The 20,704-nt window shown below is 37.6% G+C and overlaps 1 long non-coding RNA gene across 5 annotated transcripts in view; it reads left to right on the forward strand.

Moving 5' to 3' along the window:
• The window catches only part of LOC116879707, a 42,733-nt gene that overhangs the window by 14,875 nt on the left and 7,154 nt on the right, over nt 1-20,704 (forward strand). Inside the window, exon 4 of one of the 5 annotated variants that reach the window (XR_004385086.1) lies at nt 14,318-14,705. The exons of 2 other annotated variants lie outside the window; for them this stretch is intronic. This is a non-coding gene — a long non-coding RNA (uncharacterized LOC116879707). Of the gene's footprint in view, nt 1-2,826; nt 2,845-11,182; nt 11,205-14,317; nt 14,706-20,704 lie in introns of those variants that run through there. 2 more of the 5 variants (XR_004385089.1, XR_004385088.1) reach the window with 2 other exon arrangements.

Consider the following 20,704-nt stretch of genomic DNA (forward strand, 5'->3'; position numbering starts at 1 on the left):
AGGTGTCCCTCAACTAGTTATTTTAAACTGTAGAGTATTTAGTTTTTTTATACTTTCTCTTTTGGACTTCAGATATAATAAAGGAGCTATAAGGGTTCCTCCCTTAGTTAAGTCAAGACCACTGAAATGATGGTTTTAAGTGTTTTCCTTCAAGAAAAAGAAGATTCTATCCTGATTTTATGGTTTTATGACCATCTCTCTCTATCTTTAAAGCATTTATTCAGCACACATAATTGGGAACCTCCTACTGTGTGCACCAAGTCCTCGGCCTGAGGTTGGGGCTACTATTCTATTCTATTTCACTTTTTCTGTATTTTTAATGTCTCCCTTTCCATTTGGCATCTTCTTCATGGCCTTTAAACATATTAACATTTCTTAGATTTAAAAACAATGAAAAAGAAGATGGCAGAGTAGGAGGACACTAAACTCATCTTATTCCATTGATAAGTAGATAATGCTCACACTAGCAAATAACCTAGAAAATAACCTGAAGGCAAGCAGAATAAACTCCATAACTAAATGTAGAGAAGAGGCCACATTGAAGAGGGAAAGAAAGACAGAGATAGCTTTAAAAGCTAAATGGACCTGCAGGACTGTCGGTGGGTGGACACCATGGGCATGGCAAAGGAAGAGAAACAACCCCTTACACAATGAGCCTGTATCCCCATAACATTTGGCTTTGAAAACCAGAGAGGCCTAATATTGTGTGTTCCTACAGCCAGCAGGACTTAAAACCTGGAATTTTAGAAATCAACAGGCTTGGCTTTGGGAGAGCCAGAACAAAAGATCCAAAGGAAACTGAGTCCCCATCCTTAAACAGATAACACAGTGGAGGGATGGAGGGATAGGGTAACTGGGTGATGGACATCAGGGAGGGTATGTGTCATAATGAGCACTGGGTATTATACAAGACTGATGAATCACAGACCTGTACCCCTGAAACAAGTGATACATTGTATGTTAATTAATTGAATTTAAATTTTAAAAAACAGATAACACACACACACACACACACACACACACACAAAATAGCCAGCAGAGACACAGCATGCAGTTTGAAAAATGCCTGGGGCATACAAGAGGGAGAGTAGTTTACTCATCTCAGAGCATGTCCCCAAGGGACAGAGGTCCTTGGAAGACTTCTCCAAGAATAAAGGAGCAGGCAGGCACTTTTTCCCTCCCTTGCCCCCAGCATAAACACACAGCCACCTGCAGGGACTATCCTGGTACTGATACTACCTAACTTGCTAAGACTGTCCCGCCAAACCCTTTTCCCCCTCTGCTCTGTTTTGGTGGATTCACCCTTTCCAGTCAAGACTGCCTCAGTCTCGGAGCTGCAGGGCCACTTCCACAGAGGACCAGTGACCCAAACCTTGCTAACTCTACTGCATTGCTGTCCTCCCCAGTACTCCCCTTTCCCACATTTTGTAGATCTACTCCATCCAATATGCTCTTGGCTGGAGCCTATCCTGGGTGGTGCCAAAGGCTTAGAAGTGTGCAAGCCACCCCTTAATGCCCAGCACCACTCCAAAGTGACTCTAGCCCTGGAGAGAGGGGAAGATAACCACACACACCAGTGAGAAGGAGGAACCAGTAGTGGGCTGAAGGCAGACAACTGGTATGACTGCAGGCTTCGCACACCAATGAAAGCTTTTCAGGGACAACACAGGGAAAATGCCCTGCAGTTTGGTGCTACAGCATCTTTGGCAAACACCTGGTCTGACTCAACTCAAAACTAAGGCAGCCCCAGACTGGTACACTAACACCACAGGGACCAAACACTGCCTAAAACAGGCAGAGAGCCACTGCAGATGACTGGACTGAAGGAAAAAGGGGCTCAGCCACAACAACAGGGCACATGCAACACATGTAGGAGACACACCCGAAGCACTAAATTCCAGTAAATGGGACATTGCAGGGCACGACAGAACCTCTTCTTCATAAGACCACTAAATTCTTCTTTTTTTTTTTTTTTAATATATTTTATTTATTTTATTTGACAGAGATCACAAGTAGGCAGAGAGAGAGGGAATCAGGCTCCCTGCTGAGCAGAGAGCCCAATGCGGTGCTCAATCCCAGGACCCTGAGATCATGACCTGAGCTAAAGACAGAGGCTTAACCCACTGAGCCACCCAGGTACCCCAAGACCACTACTTTCAAGAGCAGGAGACATAGCTGACTCTGAGCACAGAGAAACAGAGAGAGAGTTAGACACAATGAGGAGACAGGGAATATGTCCCAAATGAAAGAACAGGACAAAATCACAGCAACAGACCTAAGCAAAATGGAGATGAGTAATATCCCTGATGCAGAATTTTTAAAATTATGATCATAAAGATACTCACTGGACTTGAGGAAAGAGTGGTGGACATCTGCAAGAGCTTTAACAAAGTTAAGAAAGAATCAACCAGAGATGAAGAACAAAATAAATGAAATTTAAAAATAACACTAGATGGAAGAAATAATAGACTAGAGGAAGCAGAAGAACAAATCAGAGACCTAAAGGGCAGAATAATGGAAAGTAATCAAGATGAGCAGGTGACATAAAAATTATACAAAATGAGAATAAGCTTAGGAAATTCAACACAACCATCAAGTGTAATAATATTCACATTACAGGGATCCCAGAAGGAGAAGAGAGAGGAAAAAAGGGCACAAAATTTACTTGAAGAAATAATAGCTAAAAACTTGCTGAATTTGGGGAAGGAAACAAATCCAGACCCAGGACACAGAGATTCCCCAACAAAATCAACTGAGCTACCCAGGAGCCCCTCTACAAAACATTTAAAAAAGAGTTAATACGTATTCTTTTTTTTTTTTTTTAAGATTTTATTTTTTTGACAGCACAAGCAGGCAGAGTGAGAGGGAAGAGCAGACTCCCCACTGAGCAGGGGGCCTAATGTGGGTCTCGATCCCAAGAACTGTGATCATAACCTGAGCCGAAGGCAGATGCTTAATGGGTGAGCCACCAAGGCACCCCAAGTTAATATATATTCTTCTCAAACTATTCCAAAAAATCGAAGAGGATGGAAAACTCCCAAATTCATTCTATGAGATCAGCATTACCCTGATACCAAAACCAAGTAAAGACATTATAAAAGGAGAGAAAGAGAGAGAGAGAGAGAATTACAGGTCAATAACTCTGATGAACATAGATGCAAAAATCCTCAACAAAATATTAGCAAACCAAATCCAACAATACATTTAAAAAATGTTCCACCAAGATCAAGTGGGATTTATCTCTGGAATGTAAGTGTGGTTCAATAGTTGAAAACAATCAACATGATACATCAATAAGAGAAGGATAAAAACAATATGATAATTTCAATAGATGTAGAAAAAGCATTTAACAAAGTACATCATTCATTTATGATAAAACTTTCAACAATGTAGGTTTAGAGGAAACACCTCAACAGAATAAAGGCCATATGTGAAAACCCACAGCTAACATCATACCCAATGGTGAAAAACTGAGAGCTTTTCACCTAAAGTCAGGAACAAGATAAGAATGTCCACTCTCACCACTTTTATTCAACAAGTACTGGAGTCCTAGGCACAGCAATCAGACAATAGAAAAAGAAAGCCCAGAAACAAACCCACGATCATATGGCCAACTAATCTCTGACAAAGGAGGCAAGGGTATACAGTGGAAAAATGGAACAAATAGTGTTGAAAAACTGGGCAGCTACATGCAAAAGAATGAAACTGGACCACCTTTTTTTTTTTTTAACATCTACAGACAAAAACAAACAAATCTCAAAATGGATTCAGGACCTAAATGTAAGAGCTAAACCTATAAAAATCCTAGACAATAAGAGCTAAAACTATAAAAATCCTAGACAATAGCAATAATAGGCAATAATTTCTCTGGCATCAGCATAGCAACATTTTTCTAGATATGTCTCTTGAGGCAAGGCAAACAAAAACATAAATAAACTATTGGGACTACATAAAAATAGAAACCTCTACACAGCAAGGGAAATAATCAACAACATTAAAGGACAACCTAATAAATAGGAAAAGGTATTTCCAAATGACATACCCAATAAAGGGTTAGAATTCAAAATATATTAAAAACTTATATAACTCAACATCCAACATCAAATAATCCAATTAAAAAATGGACAGAAAACATGAACAGACATTTATCCAAAGAAGACATACAGATGGCCAACAGACACATAAAAAGATGCTCGGTGTCACTCATCTTCAAGGAAATGCAAATCAAAACTACAGTGAGATGCTGAGAGAAATAAGAGAAAGACAATTATCATATGATCTCTCTGATATGTGGAATTTAAGAAACAAGGCAGAGGATCATAGGGGAAGAGAGGAAAAATGAAACAAGATGAAACCAGAGAGGGAGATAAACGGTAAGACTTTTAATCTAAGGAAATAAACTGAGGGTTGCTGGAGGGGAGCGGGGTTGGGGGATGGGATAACTGGGTGATGGACATTGGGGAGGGTATGTGTTGTAATGAGCACTAGGTATTACATAAGACTGATGAATCCCAAACCTGTACCCCTGAAACAAATAATACATTATATGTTAATTAATTGAATTTAATTTTTTTAAAAAAAGGAATATACTCTGATGTATGTGGAAATTGAGGGGGGTAACTATGAGATATTACCTCATACCTATCAAAATGGCTAAAATCGAAAACACAAGAAATAACAAGTGTTTATGAGGATGTATTGAAAAAGGAAACCTTGTACGCTGTTGGTGGGAATGCAAACTGGTGCAGCCACTATAGAAAATTGTATTTGAGGTTCCTCAAAAAATGAAAAGTAGAACTACCCTATGAGCCAGTAATCACACTACTGGGTATTTGCTCAAAGAATACGAAAACACTATTTCAAACGCCTATGTTTATTGCAGCATCATTTACAAATTATAGAAGCAGCTCAAGTATCCATAGATAGATGAATAGATAAAGAAAATGTGAGACATATATACAATGGAACATTATTCATCCATAAAAAAAGAATGAAATCTTGCCATTTGCAACAACACGGGAGCTAGAGAGTAAAATGCTTAGGAAGCTAAGTCAGTCAGAGAAAGACAAATACTATATGATATCACTCGTGTGGAATTTAAGAAACAAAACAAACAAAGGGAAAAAAGAAGAGAGAGAGACAGGCAAATCAAGAAATAGGCTCTTAACTATAGAGAACAAACTGATGGTTACCAGAGGGGAGAGGAATGGGGGTTTGGGGGAAATAAGTGATGGGAATTAGTAGGTGCACTTGCTGTGATGAACACTGGGTGATGAATGGAAATGTTGAATCACTATATTGTACACTGGAAACTAATATAACATGGCATGTTAACTAACTGGAATTGAAATAAAAACTTAAAAAAATGGAAAAACTTATTTTTATTATGTTCTTATCTAACCTGTTTGGTGAATAGCTTAATCATGATAAAATTAGATAATGCATATGGAAGCAACATGGAAGCTGTCAAATGCTACACAGAAGAATCTAAGAGCTATAGTTAAAGACATGAAATTTCTTATTCTCTTCCCCAAAGAGAATAATCCTAAATCCTTAATAGGATTGCATTTCCAACTGCACAAATCCTTGAGAATTTTTTTGGAAAATCTACTAAACTACAGTCAGAAATAGAGCCTCACACATCCTTTTCATCTAATGTGTCCTTATACCAAGCCAGAGTTCCCAGACCTGTGTCATGCTGCCCTAGGTCTGATTTAGATTTCTAGTTTTCAGAGAAGTGGAGTATTCTTTGCTGATTTGTGTCTTCATCATTGTAGCATTAAGCTCAATCATGCAAACTTCGTGTAGCTTTTCTTTGAAAGCACCCAAAAAATAGCTTCAAAATTATTTTAAATAATAGAGAATATTTAGCCCTTCCCTCTCACCACCAAGAAAAATATGGCAAGTTTTACGTTTAGGAAAAACTACATTTTCTCGTTATGTCCAAATGTGAATGATTGCATTACTACTCACTAGCAAAAATTGTTTCAAGTTCTCAAAAACGCACTATCTACAGACTTCTAAGAGCTTATTTATAGTTGGAACTTAAAAAGATTATGTTATACTTACTTAGTTACTTCAATATTCCTTTTCTGTACTATATAAGATGCTACTAAACTCTTAGCAACAATAAATTTTATTTTTTCTTAGAGGAAGCTAGGCAAAACTACCAAGGAATTATTAAAACACACAAAATTATTATTATTGAGAATAATTTCTTGATACTACGTGGCAACAAAGACATTTAGCCATATTCCACATTTGTACAAAGTCCCCCGAAGTAAGGCAAGTCCTATGATCAATGTTAAATGAGTAAATTTATCTTAAAATCTTGGTGGATTTGAAGCATATAAGATAATAATATATTTTAAATGAGGTAAGAAGAAGATATTCTGCAATTTTCCCCCAAATTTTTTTGAGGATAACTTTCTTGGCAAATATCAGAATTTATGAAACCCTGATAACTTGTCTTAAAATAATATTTTATTAAAAAAAAATTTAGGATCTTTAGAAAGAGAAGTTACTTTGAAATGCTAATTACCCCACCCTTCCTTGGTTTCTATTGCATTTGTCATCTTATTATCTTAAGACATGTTGGTAAGAGGCTGATATGGAAGGGCTTTGAAACAAGAAGAAAGTCTTTCCAGCCTTGAATTAAGGTAATTTTAAGTATCAAATCTGCAGACATCCAGGGGGTTGTTCAAGAACAAAGCTTCATCTGTTGCCTGTTCTTATGCATTTTAATGTACTCAACACTAAGACTCAAGCTTCTGACTTTTGATTGAAACTCTTTTGCATGGTCTTTCACAAAAACAATTTATAACAGAGAGTTAACTAAGGATTTTTAAATTTTATGTATGTATGTATGTATGTATGTATGTATGTATAAAAATGAGCCAGGCTTTGAAAAGCATTCTTCTAGAAACCTAAAGCTATGCTGCTTGCTTCCATGTTTTGATATATTATTGTGGTTAACGGGATACCACAGTAGGGGCATCAAAGAGATGGTAAATTTACACCTAGAAAATAATTCTATTTTTGTATTGAAATTGAATTTGCCTTTATAAATAGAATAAATATACATTTCAAATAGCAAAGGAAATTCCCCAAAGGACTCCTACAACATCCATACCCAAGTTATCTATAGTCTACCACCTTCAATGACTTCTTTGCCAATTATCCTGGATCTGCAGAGAAATTCCTATAAGGGCATTTTAAGCACCATGAGGAATGTGTAATTAACTTTTATAGAAAAACAATCTAGAATATAAGAACTATAGATTATATGTCCAAAATGCCTTTCTTTCTGAAGAGCACAGACTGTGGGGTCATCAAGATGAATAACAAATCTAATAAACAGAAGTAGGAGATACTGGGAATGACAGGAATTCAAGCTGGGGTGTGCCCAAAGCTCAGGGTGCTACTTGGTGGCTTGGATGGGGGTGGGGAGATGCCCTTTCACCCCACCCAGGTCAGCCAGGTACCTGTCATCCTCAAAGAGCCTCTCAGGATTAAATTCATCTTGTCATTCATCCCTGTTTTCATTAATCAACATTTAAGTTTCTTGTCCTTGACCCAGTCTTAAACTTTACTTCCTACCTCTTTCTAAATCATTTCACTGCATTTCTAGGAACTTTTAGTCCACAGGTTAAACAAACCCTCCAATTATCTCAAGCTATGACTGAGAACTCACCTCCAAATCTTGCTTTAACTGAAACCTGACTTTGCTGGAGATACCCTCCTCTGTGGGCATTTCCAATAGTGGCTATTCTTACACCCAGCTATAGAGGAAGACATTTTATCAATGGGACCATCTCCTTCTGTAAATATTTAAAAGTTGTATCTTCCTTTCTGACTCTCCTCAGCACTATCCTCGAGGTTCAGCTAGCCTACCAGAAGGATGTGTTCCCTCCTTCCCTCTTCTTCCCCCTTCCCCTCCTCGCCCTACCCTTTGTCTCCCACCCTTCCTCCCCCTTTCTCCTCTTTCTTGTCTTGTCCTTATCCTTGTCCTTTGTCCTTGGTCTTGTTCTTTTTTTTTTTTTTTAAGATTTCATTTATTTATTTGACAGAGAGAGAAATCACAAGTAGGCAGAGAGGCAGGCAGAGAGAAAGGGGGAAGCAGACTCCCTGCCAAGTAGAGAGCCTGATGCGGAGCTCAATCCCAGGACCCGGAGACACTACCGAAGGCAGAGGCCTAACCCACTGAGCCACCCAGGTGCCCCTTTGGTCTTGTTCTTGTTCTTCTGCTGCTGCTGCTGCTGCTTCTGCTTTTTCTGTTTCTTCTTTTGGCTGCTAAGAAGCATGTAGTTCTTGGTGAGTACATTTAACTGGTAAAGTTTTAGTAAGTTTCAATGATGTTTAATAGGAAAAGATCATATTTTGATCTTCACATCACCTTTCATTTTTGACAATATGAAAAAGCATTTTATATTAAACTCTGAATATGTAGGAGAAAGGAACAAGTTTTTTTGTTTTGTTTTTTGTTTTTGTGTTTGTTTTTTATAAACATATAATGTATTATTAGCCCCAGGGGTACAGGTCTGTGAATCACCAGGTTTACATACTTCACAGCACTCACCATAGCACATACCCTCCCCAGTGTCCATAACCCCACCACCCTCTCCCCACCCGCCTCCCTCCTCACCACACCCCGCCCCGCCCCCCCCACCAGGAACCAGTTTTTTAGATGTTTCTTTTTGTATGTTAATCAACTGCCTTATTAATTTTTTTTTTTGGTTTATGTATTATTTTCCTGGGGTTACTTAATTATTTTCTTAAGTACTATTCAGTGAAGCCATGTATAATTATTGGTGGATTTAGACTGTCTTTTCCAAGTTTTGCTCCCTAAATCAGACTCTTTAACCCCTTTGAGTTGCCATACTACAATGCTGATGTGAAAATTACTTAAAGAAGCATTCTCAGGTCTTTGGAGGGATTCTGATCAATGCTTTCTCTGAAATCTGGTAAAAGTATTTTACTTTCCTTTGCAACAAAGACATGTAACATTTATAATAAATTTGGAAAGATTACTTGAATGGAGGCTGCCTATTCTCACATTTCCATAGAGAAAGGTCCTGGAGCGATCAACATTCTCTTAGTGCCTGGACTTTTCCCTTTTTTTTTTTTTTTTAAGATTTTCTTTCTTATTTATTTAACAGAGAGAGAGAAAGAGATAGCAAGAGAGAACACAAGCAGGGGTAGCGGCAGGCAGAGGGAAAGGAAGAGGCAGGATCTCTGCTAGGCATGGAACCCGACTTGGCACTTGGTCCCAAGACCCTGGGATCATGACCTGAGCTGAAGGCAGACGCTTAACCGACGGAGCCACCCACTGCCCCTCTAGACCTCTTCTTTTTCATCCTTATGTAACAATCCTACCGTCCTTGAAATTGATACTATTTGACTATCATTGCTGATATCTTCACATCTTGAGGTTACTTCCCTCATTCTTGAAGATTTTGACTCCTATCTTCTCTTCTTAACACCTGCTCTCATCCTAGATGCTCTCTCCAACACCAAAGCCTCAAAGTTCTTTGATCTCTTTGACCCCATTAATCCATCCCTCCAATTTATTTTAGCAAATTACTTGCCACTTGGAATGACTTCACATTTATCACAGTTGTGGGAAGGAAGGAAAACGCAGTAGACTGAAATTTTGGTGGACTCTAATGAACCATGCTAGTATTTATGACCTATATACCTTCTTGCCTTGACTCTGAGCTGGCTATGTGACCTGCATGAACAGTTACATCAGTTCCAGAAGAAATCATTATTGTTGAATCTTAGCAGGCAGGCATGTAGTCTTCAGTGACATCAGGTGTGAGATTTTCCAGTGGTTTCTAGGCTTTCTATTGAGCACCATCTGTTTTTGTGCAACAAGCTATTGAGAACATTGGTGCTAGTTTTCTGTGATTCCTGAAACTTTCTGATTTCCATATATAACTGATGACTTTCCTTGTCCATTGCCTTCTTCAGCACTTCCAAAAGTTTTATAAACATCTAATCTCTTTTATTAAATATTTTCCTGCCTGAAAAACAGTGATTTCTGCTTTCCTGACCGTAGACTTGCAGACTATGGTCTGACTCTAGTTAGTATTTAGGCATAGACACCAATCAATCAGAGCAGATCCTAAACTAATCAAAATAGATTCCAGTTACAAACAACCAGTCCAGCTTCACTGGTGGTACCAGCTGAATATCACCTCTGGTTAAGGAACTGGGGAAATGTGTATATGAGATAGGCCTGAAGTACATTGCTCTCCCTTCAGACAAGTCTTCACAGTTTAAAGTAACAGCTTCATCTGATAGGTAAGAGGTAGCCACATTGCTAGTGTGGTGTAATAAATATATATGATCTTTGTCCTGCATTTCCAGCACAGAGTTCCAAAGACCCTTGGAATTTCCTGAGTGATAGGATTGTCTTTTATCGTGCATTAGAAGTCCTTCTGAGCACACTTGAGTTTATGCTAATGAGACAACTTAAGGTAGCTGCCCCCCCCATAACCTTGGGATGGAGCTCGGCACCAGAAAGATGAAGTGTCTAGGATATAGGAACTTTCAGATGCACCCAATGACCTCCAGGAAGGGAAAAGCAAGGGCAGCTACAAATAAAATACTACAAAAATTCTGGAACAGTAAGAGTTGATGAACTTCTAGAACAGTAAGAGTTGATGAACTTCTGGGTTGACAAACACATGGAAATGGGGAAAAGTGGAGAACTCAAACACCCTTCGCACAAACCTTGCTCTATGCATCTCTTCCATCTGACCATTCCTGAGTTCTATCCTATTATAATAACTGGTAATTTAGTAAGTACAGTGTTTCTCTGAATTCTTTGAGCCACTGTAGTAAATTAATCAAACCCAAAGTGAGGGTTGTGAGAACTTCCTATCTATCACAGTTGGTCAGAAACACAGGTAACAACCTGGACTTCCAACTGGCATCTGAAATTGGGGTCATTCTTGTGGGACTCACCCTTAATCTGTGGGATTTGATGGCTTTTCCAGGTAGACAGTGTCAGAATTGAGTTAAATTTATGGAACACCAATTCCTTAAGAATTGAAGATTGCTTACTGTTGGAAAAAAACAAACCACATTTCAGCTAGTAAGAGAGATTGATGGGACTGGGAATTGAAGGTGTTCCAAATCATTTTATTTTATTTTATTTTATTTACTTATTTCAAAGATTTTATTTATTTGACAGAGAGAGACACAGTGAGAGAAGGAACATAAGCCGGGGGAGTGGGAGAGGGAGAAGCAAGCTTCCAGCCAAGCAGGGAGCCCAATGTGGGGATCAATTCCAAGACCCTGGGATCATGACCTGTGCTGAAGGCAAATGCTTAATGACTGAGGCACCCAGGCGCCCCTCCAAATCATTTTATATACTCCAGGTCTAATTACTGGATCCCAGTCTTTCTTGATCAGTGTCCTTTCTTGCACACCTGACAGATAACAGCAAGACTATAGGTTTAATGGCCCTGTAATTCAGTAAGTTTAGAGGTCAGGCTTTGAATTTATTTTCCAGCTATCTCAATGCTGTGGTATTAGATATTTAGCAAAATCTAGAAAGTCCACAGGTTTCAGATTGTGACATAAGTAAAAAATTTAGGAATCTGAACATTCTTTTACTTTAAACTTTCTGGGGCCATTAGAAAAGCTATCCCATGTCATAGTCCTTGAATTCCTTATAATTTCTGTGTATTCTATGTCAATAGCCATTTAGTTGCCAATACTTCAAAAAGCACTTTATTCCAGATAGTAACCACCAGTGGTAATTTAGTTAGTTCTTTGGAAACTATGTTCCATGGACTATCAGATCACATCACTTAATACTAACTGAGTTTTTTATACCTTCAGTTTTAATCATACCTTATGACTAACCTCCTCTTCTGCCATATTACCTCCTCTTTTCCCTGAAGTTCTATTGCCTACAACCGTGTCCTTTCAATATCTCTGTCATATCCTCAGTTGCAACTTTCAGAAACTGGAAGTCATAAGAAAATTAATCTATTGAAACTAGGTCAGGTGATTCCTGACATCTCTAGGTATGCTAAAACACCAAGCTAAAGAGATTGGTACAAGGCATCTCAGAGAGCTACATCCAGGACCATACCTGCCATCACTGGCCACTGGGCACTTCAACTTGTGCTACCGCCAAACTCACATCTTGTGGTCCAAGATGATCCACCCAGCTCATTTAATCACATACCCATTTAGAACGGCATGAAGGAATATGAGAAGTAGAGGAATACCCCTTTCCTTTAAGGCAAAGGTCTGGAAATGGAACACACTACTTCTGTTCATATCCCATTCATCAGAATGTCACATGACCATACCTAGCTATAAAAAAAAAAAAAAAATCCTCGCAAACCTGGAAAAGTTATTTCCTTTGGGAAACCATATGTCCAGCTAAAATTTTGAGGTCTTATTACTCCAGAAAGAAGGGAAAACTAAGTAGCAAAGGACAATTTTCTCTACCAAGGTAACTTTGTGGAAATAAAAATACTCAAGGAAGTATTCTAGCCAAATAAATTTGTAGCAAGAATAAAATCTCAAGATCAAAAAGCCATGAAACACAGAAATAATAGCTAGTGTTAATTCAATAAAGCATGTGTATAAGTCAAAATTTAAATTAATGGTTATATGGCTAAGAACTATACTGAAATTGTTAAAGATTATTATTATTATTATTATTAGAGAGCAAGAGCACATGTGCAAACTCAAGTGGGATGGGGTGGGGAGGGACAGCAGAGGGAGAGGAAGAGAGAAAATCTTAAGCAGTCTCCATGCTCAACACAGAGCCAATGCAGGACTCAATCTCACAACTCTGAGATCATGACCTGAACCAAAATCAGGAGTTGGACACTTAACAACCGAGCCATGCAGGACCCCAAAAAGAACTCTTCATTTTTTTTAAAGATGTTTTATTTATTTATTTGACAGACAGAGATCAAAAGTAGGCAGAGAGGCAGGCAGAGAGAGAGAGAGAGAGGAGGAAGCAGGCTCTCTGCTAAGCAGAGAGCCCGATGTAGGGCTTGATCCCAGGACCCTCGGATCATAACCTGAGCCAAAGGCAGAGGCTTTAACCCACTGAACCACCCATGTGTCCCAAGGACTCTTTAAATAGAAAAGCGATACCCCTGATTATCTCTTACTTAGGTTTATCACTTGTTAATATGAAATTATTATTTTTTTAACTTGTAAAAATGAACTAAGGGTCTCTTCAGAGAACAGGTGAGAGACATATTTATTGTTGAATTTGGTATTAACAGAGAAATGTAAATACGGATGCTCATAAAAGCTTAAAAGAAACTATTAGAGAGTTCTTTGTTAAACTCAATATTGCCAGAAGGAGTAAAGAGAATAGTGAAAACAGGCAATTCATCAAAATAAAAAAGGAGCAGGGAGGAAAACAATACGAATACACAATAAACATAATGAGTTTATTAAGGAGTCTCAACTTGTTGGTATGGTAAAGTGAAATGATTAAGCTTGGGGGCACTGAGATCAGATTTAATGGTTTCACCACTTACCAGCTGTATGGCTAAGGCAAATTGCTTAAACTCTCTGGGCTTCAACTTTTCTTTATAAAAGGAACATTGCCTCATGGGGTTTATTGGGAGGTTTAAACAGACTTGCTATATGTAAAGTGCTTAATACAGTGCCTAGCACTTGGGAAGTGCTCAAAAAATGTTAGTTGTTGTGGGATACTGTGACATTGGTAGCCTTTAGTTAACCACATTTCTTGGTATTTGAGTCCTTATACAACCCCCTCCCACATTGACCCTGGGCTTGGCCATGTGACTTGCTTTGGCCAATGAGAAATTTATAAGTATGATGTGTGCAGAGGCATCCCAGATGCTTTACATCTTGGGCTCCCTCACCACTGTGATGCTGTGAACTTTATCACAGCTATCCTGCTGGAAAGTAAAATCACATGAACAGAACTGGCAGGATGAAATACCACATGGAGGAGAACTGAGGCACCAGGCCAAGCCCCTGCTAAATGCAACAATATGTGCCCTCATTATGTGAAGAGTCCAGTTGACCTTTAGAGTCAGGAGAAATAATTAATCATTATTATTTTAAAACTACTGTCTTGAAGTGATTTGTTATATAGCAATAGATAATGAAAATATTATCATTCTCAAGATGAAAACATTTTTCCTTTTTTCCTAATAATCCCCCAACTGTGTATGTCAACGGCCCTACTCCCCTGGGTAAAGAGGGGAGGATCCATGCTGGAAGAGATTGCTGTCTTCTGTTGTCACTGCTTCTCTGGTGATGTGAATTGATGGTGCTTCATGACCTCTGTTCGCAGGTGTCCAAAAGCTGGCCTTTTCATGGAACATGAGTGATTTTTTCAGGGTGCCCAAAGGAAGAACCACACACCACACCCCATTGCATATTCCCTGAGAGCAAGATCTGGCTCAAGTTTGACTTCTTCTCCCTCTGTCATTTCTACAAAGTTTCCCCATGGGCACCTTCTCCTGGGTTCCCTTAGCCCAGAGATGAGAAAATGTGTAGAACAGATAGCTCAAGAGCTGAAATTTCTGGGTATTTCCAATACTTTTATTTTATATTTATTCTTGAAAAGCAGTGTGGTTAACTCTATTTCTCCCTCACATCTATTTTTGTTATCATTACCATGTATTTTAATTCAACATATATTTTAACCTCAACAAGATATTTTCATTGTTTAACTAGTCAACATTCGTTTAGTTTTAACCATTTAAACCATTTAACCTTTCTTCTTTCTCTATACCTTATGTTACTGAGCTTAAATCAGGGATCAATTTCTTTGCCTGAGGAACTGTTACAATGTTGCTTTTGGTGTGGGTCTACTGGCATTAAATTCCCCCAAGTTTTTGTGTGTCTGAAATTGTCTTTACTTCATTCACTTTTGAAAGATATTTTAACTAGATATAATTTTCTGGGTTGACTGTTACTCTCTTCCTTAAATTTGAAAATTTTATTCCATTGTCTTCTGACTTCCATATTTTCTTTTAAGGAGTCAGCTATCAGTTTTTATTGTTACTCCTCTAAAATTATGCATCTCTCCCTTTTGCTCTGCTTTCAGGTTTATTCCTTTTTCTTTAATTTTTAACAATTTTACTCAGATGTGTCTAAGTATTATTTTCCTTATATTTGTTCTACTTGAGGTTTTTCAGGCTTTTTGAATTGGTGGCTTATTGTCTTTCACCAATTTTTGAAAATTCTCAGACAGTATCTTTTCAAATACAATTTGCCTGTTCTCTTTCACCTGTCCTTTGAGGTGGCATATTTTGATCATTTTACCATGCCTTACAAGTCCATTTTATAATTCTCTTCATTTTCCCTTCTTTTTATTTGCTTTAATCTGTATAATTTCTTCTGACCTATTTTCCAGTTCACTAATCATCTCTTCTGTTGTGTCTGATTTGTTTTTAACCCTGTATATTGAGTACTTTATTTCTGAAACTTTATTTTTAAACTCTAGATTTCTACTTGATTTATTTTTACATGTCTTCAGGTCTCTAATAAAATTCCCTATATTCTCACCTATTTCTGCATCATTCCCTTGATATTTTTGAATATATTGTAATTTTAACTTATAAGAGTTCAAAAAAAGGATTCATCTGAGTATCTGTTTCTACTGTATTTTTATTTTGCTTTTGCCAGTACATTTTTTATTTAATGCTGGACATTGTATATGAAACTTTGAGAGGCATTGGATGATGTTATCTTCCTCCAAAGAAGATTAAATTTTCTTCTTGCCCTCATTTAAGTAGAGGCAGATTAATCATTGGTCCTATCAGGCTTTGAGATGATTGGAGGCTGGGCTTAATGCTTTGTAAGGGATGATATATTACTTTATAGCCTTTAAACTAGGATATAGTCATTCAGAAATCTCTACTTGAAAACTGACATATTGTGCAGAATTCCTTCTCCACTTCAGGCTCTGAACTCCTATTTTTGTCTGTTTAGCTACATATGACTGTCTTAATCTCTGTATATCCTTTAAACACCTTAACAAATTTGAGGGGTGTGTGTGTGTGTGTGTGTGTGTGTGTGTGTGTGTGTGTTTGCTTTGTTTTGGTATTTTGTTTGTTTTATCTTTACCCTTACTGTTCTTCTTCCTTACCCTATTCCCCTAGGACTTAGGATTCAGAGAAATTCTTGGAGACAAAATCCTTGTGGAATGTTATATTCTTTTCTCTGTGATTCTCTTCTCTCTGAGATCCTGGCTGCTGTACTTGTCTTGACTCTAATTTTTTTCTTCCTATCCTGATGAAATTGTTAAAGATTTTGACCACTGTTTTATGCTGTGCCCCTATCTCCTAGCTAGGAAATGGCAAATTCCCTGAGAGAAAAATTGGAGAATGTCCAGTTTATTCTAGTTTGTTTCCCTCTCCTCTAGGATCTTGACTTTTGTGGCCTGGCTACTGGGCTGCTCTTTAGTATCTTCAAATGACTGTCTCTTAAAAATCTTAATGTTAGACTGAAAAAGTAAAAATATAAAGCCTCTACAGCCTTTTAAGGTTAAAAGAACCATAACATTTCCAAATACTACTTTTTAGATTCTCTAAGTTTTTAGCATCCTCTGGTTACACCAAATAAAAGATGGCTTTCAAAGTTTTTCTTAAACCATCTCTTCTGTTCTCTTTACTTGTGACATACTCATGTAAGTGTCCATTATGTATCTATTTTTCCCTCTGAATGCATCCCAACAGAAGAGTGTTCAAATAGCAACAAAACAAAAGCTGCCAAATAGATTAGTTGAGAGGGAGAAATACAACTCTTCCTTAAATAAATAATGTTGAACGAAATTCTCACTTTTTGCTTATTGAGAATCAGGGTAGTAATCTTCATCAGTGCATTTTTGTTCTTGAAGTAAATAACTCCCTCTGCTTCTACTTTCTACAGCTTTCAGGTAGTGGCTTATCATAATAGTGACTTTTCAAACCGCAATTGATACCTCTCTGCATTTGTCACTAGAAAAAACATTGTACTAATTTTTAACACTTTTTTTGTGATTTGGCATTAATATGATTATCCAAGATTCACTGACTGAACAATTGTCTTGTTCTAGGCACTAAGCATGCAGTCATAAGCAAACAGACACATGGTTATTCTAGTCTGTGATAAAAATTGACATGCCTCAGAGGGATGATGCAGGTAGAACTTAAACACTCTTTTTCCTGAATATTGCTAGCATGCTGCACTGTCTTGATTCACAGCTGGGCTATCTTCTCCTTCACTGATGCTTCTGAAATGGTGTGGTTTGTAGGGCTGAGTGCTTCCACACTGCATACTGTTAGTCTGTTTTTGGTGGTGATACTGTTGTCTTCTTTCTTGTTGCATCTGCCTTCTCCATGGTAACTTCTTAAAGCTGCCAGAATGATGTAACTTTTTCCCTCTTCCTTTCTTTCAGCCACTCCTGAACAGTTGCCAAGGGAAACCAGATAAGTATTAAGTGTAATATTAATTCAAATATTATCTGTTTGAATAGAGATAAAGTGCATGGCTTTAATGACATCTATTTCAAACTAGCTTCAGGCTTCTGCTGCATTTACTTTAGGTTTTTTATTGGGCTCACAGGTGTTTCAGAGTTGAGGTTCCTGGAAGTCTGAATACCAGATAAATAGGGTAATGTCTATAGGGAGAAAGTCTAGACAATGTTGTTAGGGAAATGGAGGGGAGGGGAGTTAAACATTTTGACCTATTTGAGATGGTCCTAATGTTAAAATAAAAAGGCTCTAATATGAAGGACTAATGGTCTACAGGTATTTTTAACTCCTATTTTTTTCTCCTCAATAAGCTGGTCAATCTATGCTCAGCTTCTCAAATTCTTACTATCTGTATCTCTACAGTTTTGATTAGCTCTGTCACATTGTGGCCTTTATGAACTAGTTTATTCCCTAAACCAATCATTCTGTTCTCTGCTTTGTGTTGCCAGATGCTGCAAACCACAGTTTTTGCTTTGCCAGCTGCCCCCTGTAGGCTTTGACAATAGTGATTCTTTACAGTGACAATGACAAGTGATTGCACTGTTTGGTTTCTGTTTGCAGTTCTTCCATTATACCAGTAGCACCCTTACTGTACACCCAGAGATATAACACCACCTGACCAGTGTCCTTCTTCAAAGGGTTAAGTACCAGCTCCTCCGGGCTCCTTCTCCAAGACTTTACATTTTAATAATACCGATGTCTTCATTTTTCTGTCTTTCTACAGCTCTAAGACTGGTACTTGCTTCCTGAGGTTACTATCTTTGTGATACCTTATCTTCCAGGACATTTGCCTTTTAAGTTCCCTATACATGACTAACAATTGTTTAGATTAAATTCTTTCAGTTGAAATAATTTATGTAGTTTTTCTCTTTTGAACTTGACCCTGACCATGCATATGTGCACTTTTATTTCTTTCATAAGAAGTACCATAGGTTTATGACACATTAAAAGTATCTAGAGGATGGCCAATGTTCATATCAATCAGCCCATAGTTCCTGGATTCCAGGTGAGGAAAATATGCTGTAGCAAAAAGCTATTCAGATAGGAACAGGGTGGTGTGTAGTCATTGATTTCTAAAACACAGAAATTTCTAGTTAAAAAAAATCAGCACAATGCAGAAAACTGATGAAAGCGTGGGAAATGAGGTTTGTTACCATTCAATTGAGTTTTCTTTTTGGTTCTCCAAGATAAATGAGTGTTTCCAATGGATGGGGCGTGGGATCTCTGCTGAAGTAATCTGCAACCTGACTCTCATGATAATTTTACTTAACACTTGTCATAGGGATTATTAAGTATAATTGGAGTATTTTTTATATTTTTTTAAAAGGTTTTATTATTTATGTGTTTGAGAAAGAGCACAAGCAGGGGGAGTGGCAGAGGGAGAAAGAGAGACAGGCTTCCTGCCGAGTGGGGAGCCCCATGTGGGACTCTATCCCAGGACTCTGAGATCATGACCTGAGCTGAAGGCAGACACAACCCACTGAGCCACCCAGGCACCCCTAGTTATCTGAGTATTTTTTTAAATGTTTATTTACCCATTTGGGCTGCTTCTTAAGGACAGAGACTATGTCTGTTTTATTTCTTTCTCTATTTCCAATTTATAGCACAGTGCCTGGCAGAAAGGAGTGCAAAAATTTTGGTAAATGAGAAACAGGAGGAAAAAAGATAATTTAAATCTAAAGGTCACATGCACAGAATGCACAAGATGTCCCTTTTTGGAAGTCACCAACTGGTCTAGGTGCCCAGGACATCATTTTCCTCTAAAATTCCTCTTATTTTATTGTCACAGGCTGTCCATCAACCAGGGATATAATTTAGTTGGTGCATATCAGCCATTATCATTCTACTTCCCCTTTCTAGTAAACTCATAGTGAAAAAAGACATCAAGATTTCTGGTTCTGAAAAAATATAGGCCTGAAAACCTTTCTGCTGAAAACACCTAGAAATGCTGGATATAAGTTAAGAAGACATTATTTTATTTTATTTTATTTTTTAAATTTTATTTATTTGCTTGACAGAGAGAGAGTGAGCACAAGCAGGTGGAGTAGCAGGCAGAGGGAGAGGGAAAAGCAGGCTCCCCACTGAGGCATTATTTTAAATACATTTCTGAGTTGGGTCCTGCTTTTTCCTCAGATTATCTCTTCTGTTATTCCTTGCCCCCCTCCTTTTTAATGTGTTTAGTCCATTAACATTTAATGTAATGAGAGATGTGGTTTAAGTTTGATTTTTCTTTTTTTTTTCCTAGTTGTCTCCTGTTTTTTTTTTTTTTTTACTTTGCTCTTTCTTCACTTTCTGCCTCCTTTAGAATTTTGTTTTTATTTGTTAGATTTTCAGTACTTATGTCTAGTTGTTTACTCCAGAGGCTATATTATTAACTTTTCAGTACATTTGAATTTAATGTTTCAGGTCTCATAATGTATACATCTTCATTTATAGTCCATTTAACCCTCTGTCTGCCATCCTTTATGCTTTAGTTATCATATGTATTACATCTATTCATTATAATCTCCAAAAGTTATTCTGTAATTTTTGTATAAACAATTATGTTTATTTTAAATAAAATAGGAGAACCAGTCATATATACTTATCCAGTATTTACCATTCCTGATGGCTCTAGTTCATTCCTGAGGATCTGAGCTTCTCTTTTGTGTCATTTCCCTGTAATTCAATGAATTCCCTTCAGCATTTCTTATAGTACACTTCTGATAGTAATTAAATCTCCCAGTTAACCTTTATTTAAAAATTTTTTAGTTTTCTTTCATTCTCGTAAGAGATATTTGCTAGATACAGCATGCTGAATTGATAGTTCTCTTCTTTAAAGATGTGAAAAATATTGTTCACTTATTTCTGGTCCCATAGTTTTTGATTAAAAGTCCAAAGCCATTGAAAAAATTTTTCCTCTTATCTATTATTCATTTCTTCTGGCTGCTTTCACAATTTTCTCTTTATTTTTGGTCCAACCATTTATCAGTTATCTATTGCTGTGTAACGAATTATTCTAAAATTTAGCAGCTAAAACAATACACATTTATTCTCTTACAGTTTCTGTGGGTCAGGAATTCAGAATCTGAACACAGCTATCTCAGTGCTCTGGTATTGGTCTCTTATGGGTTAATCACAGTTTTCTCAGGCTTGATTGTGAAGAACGTGCACATAGCTCATGTGCAAGATTGTTGCCAACATTCGGTTTCTTATGGGCTGTTGGCCAGATGTCAGTT

Source organism: Lontra canadensis, unplaced genomic scaffold (assembly GCF_010015895.1).
Source record: "Lontra canadensis isolate GAN:19392208 unplaced genomic scaffold, GSC_riverotter_1.0 scaffold63, whole genome shotgun sequence".
In the NCBI taxonomy this organism is placed as follows: Eukaryota; Metazoa; Chordata; class Mammalia; order Carnivora; family Mustelidae; genus Lontra; species Lontra canadensis.